We start from the raw sequence: 9,569 nt of genomic DNA on the forward strand, positions 1-9,569 counted from the left end.
AAACCTCTGTCCACACCCCTTGAATAGATAGGGATGGAAGGGAGAAGGCCTTTGGTGTCCTCTCCAGTCAAGAATTAGGACCTCACACTCACACTCACAATGAAAAGTAAATATATTTTTATCTCATGTCTTTCTTTCGTTTATGGTTCGATATTCTGGTGTCCTTGGCGTAGAGGAACCACACCAATCCATCCCAAACTTGGTGGTTAAACTCTACTGCGGTGACTATACTGTAGGGGAGGCCATGCGGAAAAATAGCTCGACGCCAGGATGATAAAAAGCTTAATAATTTTCATTCTTATTCTCTTTTTCAATAGCAAAAGAAAATAAGAATGAAAAGGTCGTCTTATTCTAAACCCCAATTATCAAATCTATCCCACTTCACACCTCGGAACGCACAATCCTTATTCAATTTGTATTCTTATAAGAAGAGAGTCACTTTCACATCTTCTTAATAAAAAATAGCTGGGAAGAGTAAATGTTTCTTATAGGGTACTCCGGGGAACAGATCTAGTGGAGACAGGGTGGGCCCCGTAGCTCAGAGGATTAGAGCACGTGGCTACGAACCACGGTGTCGGGGGTTCGAATCCCTCCTCGCCCACAACCGGCTAAAAGGGGAAGGACCTCGGGGATAAGAAAATAAACTATGATTGAAGTTGAAACAAAATAGTCTTACATTTTTTATTTCTTATAAATACTATATTTATATATAGTATAAATAATAGAATAGCCCCAGACTGTAGAACAAAGGAATATCAATAATCTACACATAGGTATTGACCGGGAGTCCCCAATATAGTAGAATAGTATACAATGAGATAGAATGTAATAAAAACAAACTTTACACTTCCTTTTGATTCCAAATTCTTTAATTGGAAATGAATAAAATCTCCCCAAATAGGATTTGAACCTACGACCAATCGGTTAACAGCCGACCGCTCTACCACTGAGCTACTGGGGAACAATGGCAAATTCTATCCCATATATATTATCATATAATAAGATATCTAATAATATCTTATACTATATATTTGTAATATATTCCATAAGATAGATATCATATTCATAGAATATGATTGATGCCTTGGTGGTGAAATGGTAGACACGCGAGACTCAAAATCTCGTGCTAAACAACGTGGAGGTTCGAGTCCTCTTCAAGGCATAATATTGAGATCTATTATTGAATTGGAATAAGTTCGCCAGCAGATCACGAAGTTTTGGTGATCTTATCTATCTAATGAAATGAATGGAGAGTCCATTTTGAAATCTACATCTTTCTATTCGAAATAGATGATTTTCTATTAATATTCGTTTTTATTAAGAATCTTATTAATATATAGATATATATTATATATATATATATAGAAGATATAAATTATTATTCTATATTCAGAAAATAATATGAAATTCAGAAAAAAATATGAATATTTTAATATTCAAGTTTTAGTTTTACTATATATCTATATATCATATTAAGTATAAGATATAAGCTTTTTCCAATAGAAGGATTTTGACCCCTTCCATAAATAATGTTTTAGTTTTCTTTATTTATGGGGTCTTATATATTCCATTTTCATGTGCCTCACACACAACCCGAAAGAATTCGGGGGAGGGGTCATTTTGTTTTTTGATCCAGAATGAATAGTTTCAAGAGATGAGAGGATTCAGAATATCCACTAGAAATACTAATCCAATCCATAATGATGTACCAGAAAAGATAACATTTTTGTTACTTGACCAACCATCAGGAGAAGCAAATACAACATGTACACTAATTAATAAAATGGATGAAGTAGCAATTAATGCAAAAACAGCTAATTGAAACGCAATAGTCATGTTTATAATCCTCTAATTTACCAACAAAAGAACTATACCATTTGATCCCCCAACCCCTTATTGACCCCTTCCAAAAAGTAATAAAAAAGACATTCTCCTTATGGAGAGTTTTATCATGAATCCATTGATTTTAGATGACACTCCTTATTGAGGCATGGATCGAGGGGTAATTTTTTTATTTCACAAAAGAGCATGCTGGATCATGCATATATAATATATACGGATAGAGAACTAGACCAATAGATTCACACTGGATATCTTTATCATAGAGAGATATCTTTATCATAGAGAAAAGGTTATTAATTTGTATGGTCATGTTCTCTTGAGTGGAATAAAGATAAAATAGAAATTATCTTTTGGAGAGATGGCTGAGTGGTTGATAGCTCCGGTCTTGAAAACCGGTATAGTTCGAAACAAAGAACTATCGAGGGTTCGAATCCCCCTCTCTCCTTTTTCTTGGTGAATGGATTTTTTTTATTGATTTTGGTTGGCTCAGTTTTTTCGGGCTCGACTATATCACCACTTAGCCGAGCCCGAAAAAAGATTAGATATAAATGAACTGAAAAACAAAACCTTTTTTCAATATGATCTCCTCGACTCAACCTAATATGTATACTAAAATCAAAATGATTCTTACGTCAAGCATTGGATTTCATATCTCAATTAAGAGGAGTCATGGAAAGAACAAACTCAAAATCTCTATCAATTCCTTTTTCAAATCCTGCGGCAGCTGCGCGAGCTCTTCCTGCGTGCCATAAATGACCTACGAATAGCAAGAATCCTAGAACAAAATGAGAAGTAGCTAACCAACTTCTAGGAGAGACATAATTGACTGCATCAATCTCTGTAGCTACCCCACCCACGGAATTTAAAGAACCTAAAGGAGCATGAGTCATATATTCCGCGGAACGACGTTCTTGCCAAGGTTGTATATCTTTTTTCAGTCTACTCAAGTCCAAACCATTAGGACCTCTTAGAGGTTCTAACCAGGGAGCACGCAGATCCCCAAAACGCATAGTTTCTCCTCCAAAAATGACTTCTCCGGTCGGAGAATGCATTAGATATTTACCTAAACCGTTAGGCCCTTAAGCGGAGCCTACATTAGCTCCAAGACGTTGGTCTCTAACTAGAAAAGTAAATGCTTGAGCTTGAGAAGCTTCCGGTCCAGTGGGACCATAAAACTCACTAGGATAAGCAGTATTATTAAACCAGACAAAGCAACAAGCTATAAAACCAAAAACGGCCAAAGCACATAAACTATAAGATAAGTAAGCTTCTCCAGACCATACTAGTGCACACCGAGCCCATGCAAAAGGTTTGGTTAAGATATGCCAGATTCCACCAAGTATACAAATGGAACCCAACCAGACATGTCCCCCAATTATATCTTCCAAATCGTTCACACTAACAATCCAACGTTCTCCCCGAAAAGGGGATTTTAGTAAATAACCAAATAGAATGCTTGGACTAAGGGTGAAGTTGGTAATTTTTATTACATCTCCCCCTCCTGGAGCCCAAGTATCATATATACCTCCAAAATAAAAAGCCTTAAATACTAGAAGAAAAGATCCTATACCTAACAAAATTAAGTGAATACCTAAAATAGTAGTCATTTTTTTTCTATCTTTCCATATATAACCAAAGAACGGAAAAGATTCTTCAAGAGTCTCAGGTCCCAGAAGTGCATGATAAATACCGCCAAAGCCCAATACTGCAGAGGAAACTAAGTGAAGTACTCCAGACACAAAGTATGGAAAGGTGTCGATAACTTCCCCTCCAGGACCTACCCCCCAACCTAGAGTTGCTAGATGGGGAAGTAAACCTAAGCCTTGTTCATACATGGGCTTCTCGGGTACGAAATGAGCAACTTCAAATAGGTTCATTGCTCCGACCCAGAATACTATTAATCCGGCATGGGCTACATGGGCCCCTAGTAGTTTACCAGATAAATTGATAAGTCCGGCATTCCCGACCCACCAAGCAAAACCAGTAGTTTCTTGGTCACGACCAGTTAAAGCTAAAGTTCCATTAAAGAGCGTTTCCACGTGGTAGAACCTCCTCAGGGAATATAAGGTTTTCATGAGGCTGATCTTGAGTCGCCATCCATGCACGGATACCTTCGTTTAACAGAATATTTTTGGTGTAGAAAGTCTCAAATTCAGGATCTTCCGCTGCACGGATTTCTTAAGAAACAAAGTCATTGGCACGTAGGTTCAGGGCCGGACCGACTACTCCAAGAGCACTCATCCATAAACCAGTTACTGGTACAAATAACATAAAGAAATGTAACCAACGTTTATTGGAAAAAGCAACCCCAAAGATTTGGGACCAAAAGCGGTTAGCAGTAACCATTGAATAAGTTTCTTCTGCTTGGGTTGGGTTAAAAGCCCGAAATGTATTTGCGCCATCACCATCTTTAAATAAGGCATTTTCTACGGTAGCGCCATGAATAGCGCATAGTAGGGCAACGCCCAATACACCAGCAACTCCCATCATATGAAATGGGTTTAATGTCCAATGATGAAACCTTTGGAAAAAGAGAATGAATTGAAATATAGCTGCTACACCAAAACTAGGCGCAAAGAACCAACCAGACTGGCCCAGTGGATAAATAAGGAATACAGAAACAAAAACAACAATTGGACCGGAGAATGCAATTGCATTATAAGGCCGCAATTGAACAGATCGAGCAAGTTCAAATTGATGTAACATAAAACCTATTAATCCGAAAGCACCGTGAAGAGCAACAAAAGTCCACAGACCACCTAATTGACACCGACGGGTCAAATCTCCCTGTGCTTCAAGACCCCACAGTAACAACAAAGAGTGTGCTAAACTATTAGCAGGAGTAGAGTCTGCTGCAGTTACGAAGTTACAACCTTCCAAATAGGAACTTACCAATCCATGAGTATACCATGAAGTTACAAAGGTGGTACCTATGAACCAACCCCCACGGCAAAATAGGTGCAAGGAAAGAGCAATAGACCGGACCAACCCACAAAAACAAAACGGTCCCTCCATAACCAGTCATCCATAATATCAAATAAATCATTTTGATCTTTGGTAAATTTACCAAGAGCTATAGTCATAGTAATCCTCCTATTCAACAACTTCAAACCATTTCCGAACACCTCCTAGCATTTTCAGGGATGGAACCTTCGAGGCTTTTTTCATTTTATATATGATATGATTTCTCGTAGACTCTCCCTTGTTTTCGACTGGGTTTCGAATAGAAAAATTATTTTTTTGTCGATTGATATCTAATCTAGGTCAAATCCATTAACTTAATTGGCTTATTCCTTTCTATTCTAAAAAAATTCCCTAAGTCATGACTCGAAAAGTGTCTTATGACTCATAAATCCTATAAATACATTTTTTAAAGAACTGTTCCATAAACAAATGATCGATCGCTTTATTACTCTCGTTACTAGCAGATCCCCAGACATACTACTCTGCTTTTATCAAATAAGATTATTCTTGAATCTTGTTCGTGAAATAAAAAAAATTGTTTTCTATATTATTCAAATTTGTATGGTTCGAACTTGTATGTCTAGAAAACTACTAGAGGATCCTATATTTTACTTTCTATTTTACATTGATTTCTTTTATTGTCTTTGTTCTATTTTTATTTCATTCAGATTAATCAAATTCCGAAGTATACCCTTTCGTGCGGATCGAGGTAAGAAATTGGAATATTTTTCTCTATGTGCAAGTTTCGTCCATTAATTGCCTTCAAAATCTCGTATGCCTCGTATGCATAGATATGAAAACCAAATTTGGATACTCGAAGTCACGATTTGATGGATTTTTCGATTATTTTTATAGACATATCTTCAAGAAATAATATAAATCAATTTGGATCTTTTCTTGTATTCGGAAAAAAGATATTTTGAAGTCAAATGACTTGTCTGTTGGAACTTAGAGTAAGCCTTCCACTGGAGGAGAGGAGTAGCAATTGATTCCTAGGAACAATAAGATTTTATCCGAAGTATCAACAGATTCTTGTAGAGTTAGAACCAAAAAGGTATTAAAAAGAAAAAAGATCCAGTGTTCGAATTTCATTTCTATCCAATTTGAATATCATAATAGTGGATATAGTTATGATTCAATAGGTTAGGTCCACTTACTTTTTTTAGAATCTCTCCCTTTATTTGATTGGAATAATCGAAAATAGAAGTATCTGACAATTCAAGGAAATATCACATTCTAAAAAAAGAAATAATATATATAGAAAAGAATGCCATTTCCCTTTCTAACTAGAATGAGTTTACTCTATTCGAATGATAACAATAACTTAATAGAGTTTCAATTCTAAATTCGATTTTTTAATGAAATTCAACTATTCCTTCATTTTATTTTATTTTATTACAAACAGAAACTTCTTACAAATATCAAGAATATTTTTATACGTTCCTTCAAATAGGAATACTACTGTTATCATTTTTTGATAAAAAAAAGCCCTTTATCGGATTTGAACCGACGACTTACGCCTTACCATGGCGTTACTCTACCACTGAGTTAAAAGGGCACCGTTTGAGTCAATTCCCGAATACAGAATAAGCCAATATGAATATGAGTTTAGTACATCTATTTGTTACTGCATATACTTAGGAGTCAATCTAGGGACAAACTAGAGAGACGCAATGAAACAAGACTCAACCCAATGAGGATATAACTCAGGTGAGTAATTCCATCCCAATACATATTTAGGGAGGAACTGAAACAAAAATCATCCACGAGGGCATAACTCAGTGGGGAAAATGGAAGAAAGGATAAACACTTTCTTCCTAAGGGGCTGACTCTATATGGATAGATCAGACGCAATCATCTACTTAGGGAAATATATTTCACCACTAGTAGAAGATAACAAACAAAGATATATGGCACAGAATGCAACATGAATATCTGAATGCTAAAAATTATGCATGTATGTGCGTGGTTTATGTATGATTAATGCTGACAAACAGACATATCTAACACAAACAGGTCCAAGGATCAATGGACAGACATCCGGTACAACATCTCAAAAGAGAAATCCCAGCCAGGCCCACAGGAGAAATCCGATCTGGTGGGGGGCAACCAATACCAGGAAACCAATCACTACTGAGGATCGAGCGAAGTCGCTGCCTGGGACAAAGACCACTGCCAGGGGAACAAGCAGGAACACCGTGGATCAGAGACCATTGTTGGGAATAAGCCAAGGGATCATAACCACCAAAGATGGGGGTCTTCCAAGAGTACGCAGAGACAAGGATAAGATCAGTCACAGAAGAACACTATTGGGGATCTTATCAGGGGGTGATGTGGAATTCTGTGGGGAACAACCACCAAACAGAAACACATTAAATCAAACATTCATTCCTATCCACTGAAGGAAACATATCTGCTGCGGAGAAGGAGAACCAGTCACTCCAGTGGGGAAGGAATCAACACATCTTTCTCGAAGTTCCAAAGCCAAAGTAAGATCAGGTAGAGCCTTAGCTGGGGAAGCTACTCAGCCATTGCCAGGGAGCCTAACACGAATAAGATTCATCGTAGACGTAACTCTACTGGGGAACTTATCAAAAGGGAAGGTATGAAACTATGTGGGGAATAACCACCAAACAAAAGTTCCAATAACCATCACATTTCCTCATATCGCTGGAGAAACAATCTCTGCCGAGGAGAAGAGAAACACTGCTCCGCTGGGGATAGAAAATAGACATTTTCATCACCCGCTCTGCTAGGAGGAGACTATCCGAGAGGGAGGAAGTAACAATAATCAAGCTCCGATCAAGAAAGTTCACTAGCGGACAACTGCTGATGACTGAACCAGGGATAACCTGTAGGCGATCAGTTGGAAATAAATTGCTGATGACCAAACTGGGGAAGTCTAATGTGAGCAATCCTGCTGAGGATGAATGGTAGGAAAACCTGCTGGAGATCATGTATGCGAATCCGTTAGGGATAAGCTACAAACCAACTTGTTGAAAATTCCACTCATGCTGGGATTTCCTGCTCACTCTGCTGGAGATTTCCAATCTGAATGAGGGAAAACCAACTTCCTCGAAAAAGACAACATGTTAATTTATCAATCTATAAGGGATTTTAGGTCAATCCACACAAGGGATGACAACCATATAATTGATAAAACACAGATGATAGATCCAAAATCACTAGGGAGCTAGGAGACTGAGACCAAGCTCTAGACTTCTAGGGACTTTGGTGGTGTATTACCTTTCTCTGCGCTCGCTGAGGAGACAAACCTGAAGAGGATAACAAATGTACTAGGAATATGAACAAATTCCTTACCCTTTTAGAGATCATACTATCCTTGGGAGAGCACTGAAGACGTCTCAATTATCCTTTGAGTCATTGTGAATGTTCACTTTGTTTAAAACATTTTATAAAAACTTTATTTATTTAAAACAATGATATTCATCAATTAAAACATGCAAACATTTGTTAAATAGGAACAAATAAGAGTGCAAAGACTTGGATAAAGGCTCAAATTTATTTGATGGAATGGTAGTCTGCAAATGGCAAGACTCCACAGATCTTTACAAATTTGAAATTGGTGATATATATTAGAAAAACGGCTACGTTGAACATAATGACCATTTCTCCACCAACTCTGACTCCAATGTATTTGAAGCTTCAGTTGACGATGATTGAGCGAGAATCTTTGACAGAAGACGGTTGAAAAAACAAAGTCTTGTCAGGATGCAGTTACTTTGCAAATCCCTAATTTCTGCCTAGATTGCCCCAAGGTGAGGTACTCAATCTAGCGGGATACATGTTCATTTTTTCATGTCTCTAACTTTTGCCTGGATCGCCCTTTCGGGTTTTCAATCCACCGAGACACTCATTTTTGCCTAAGCCTCCCTTTCGGGTTTTCAACTTAGCGAGCTATTCTGTTTTTATTTTAGGTGAAGTATTTCTTGATTGCATCTGAATTCACAGGACGAGTGAAATCCTCCCCATCCATAGTTGTAAGTACCAAAGCGCCGCCTGAAAAGGCTCTCTTAACAACATATGGACCTTCATAGTTCGGAGTCCACTTGCCCTTGGAATCGGGCGCGAAAGACAAAACTTTCTTGAGCACGAGGTCACCTTCTCGGAACACACGAGGCTTGACCTTCTTATCAAAAGCTTTCTTCATCCTTTGCTGATATAACTGACCATGGCACATGGCAGTCAATCTTTTCTCTTCTATCAAATTCAGTTCGTCATAACAACTCTGAACTCATTCATCCTCAGTCAACTTGTCTTCCATCAAGACTCTCATTGATGGGATCTCAACCTCCACGGGGAGCACAACCTCCATGCCATAAACAAGAGAGAAAAGGGTTGCCCATGTTGAAGTGCGGACAGATGTACGATAGCCATGCAAAGCAAATGGCAACATCTCATGCCAATCTTTGTACGTAACAACCATCTTCTGAATGATCTTCTTGATGTTCTAGTTAGCAGCTTCAACAACCCCATTCATCTTGGGTCTATAAGGAGAAGAATTATGATGTGCAATCTTGAACTCGCTACACAACTCTTTCATCATCTTGTTGTTCAAGTTAGACCCATTATCAGTAATGATCTTGTCTGGCACACCATAACGGCATATGAGTTGATTCTTGATAAACTTCACAACCACCTGCCTGGTCACATTTGCATATGATGCCGGTTCAACCCACTTGGTGAAGTAATCAATTGCTACGAGAATAAAACGATGACCGTTGGACACTTTTGGCTCTATC

At 37.9% G+C, this 9,569-nt stretch overlaps 3 non-coding genes and 1 pseudogene across 3 annotated transcripts; 1 reads left to right on the top strand and 3 right to left on the bottom strand.

Moving 5' to 3' along the window:
• Positions 1–522: 522 nt before the first annotated feature.
• On the top strand, positions 523–601 carry TRNAR-ACG (transfer RNA arginine (anticodon ACG)). The gene has a single exon. It is a non-coding gene; the product is annotated as a tRNA-Arg (tRNA).
• Positions 602–889: 288 nt separating this feature from the next.
• Positions 890–961, bottom strand: TRNAN-GUU (transfer RNA asparagine (anticodon GUU)). Its single transcript has one exon. It is a non-coding gene; the product is annotated as a tRNA-Asn (tRNA).
• Positions 962–2,495: 1,534 nt separating this feature from the next.
• LOC127132399 (photosystem II CP43 reaction center protein-like) lies at positions 2,496–5,277 on the bottom strand (annotated as a pseudogene).
• A 1,015-nt stretch (positions 5,278–6,292) lies between these two features.
• TRNAT-GGU (transfer RNA threonine (anticodon GGU)) lies at positions 6,293–6,364 on the bottom strand. Its single transcript has one exon. It is a non-coding gene; the product is annotated as a tRNA-Thr (tRNA).
• Positions 6,365–9,569: the final 3,205 nt, after the last annotated feature.

Source organism: Lathyrus oleraceus, chromosome 3 (assembly GCF_024323335.1).
Source record: "Lathyrus oleraceus cultivar Zhongwan6 chromosome 3, CAAS_Psat_ZW6_1.0, whole genome shotgun sequence".
NCBI lineage: Eukaryota > Viridiplantae > Streptophyta > Magnoliopsida > Fabales > Fabaceae > Lathyrus > Lathyrus oleraceus.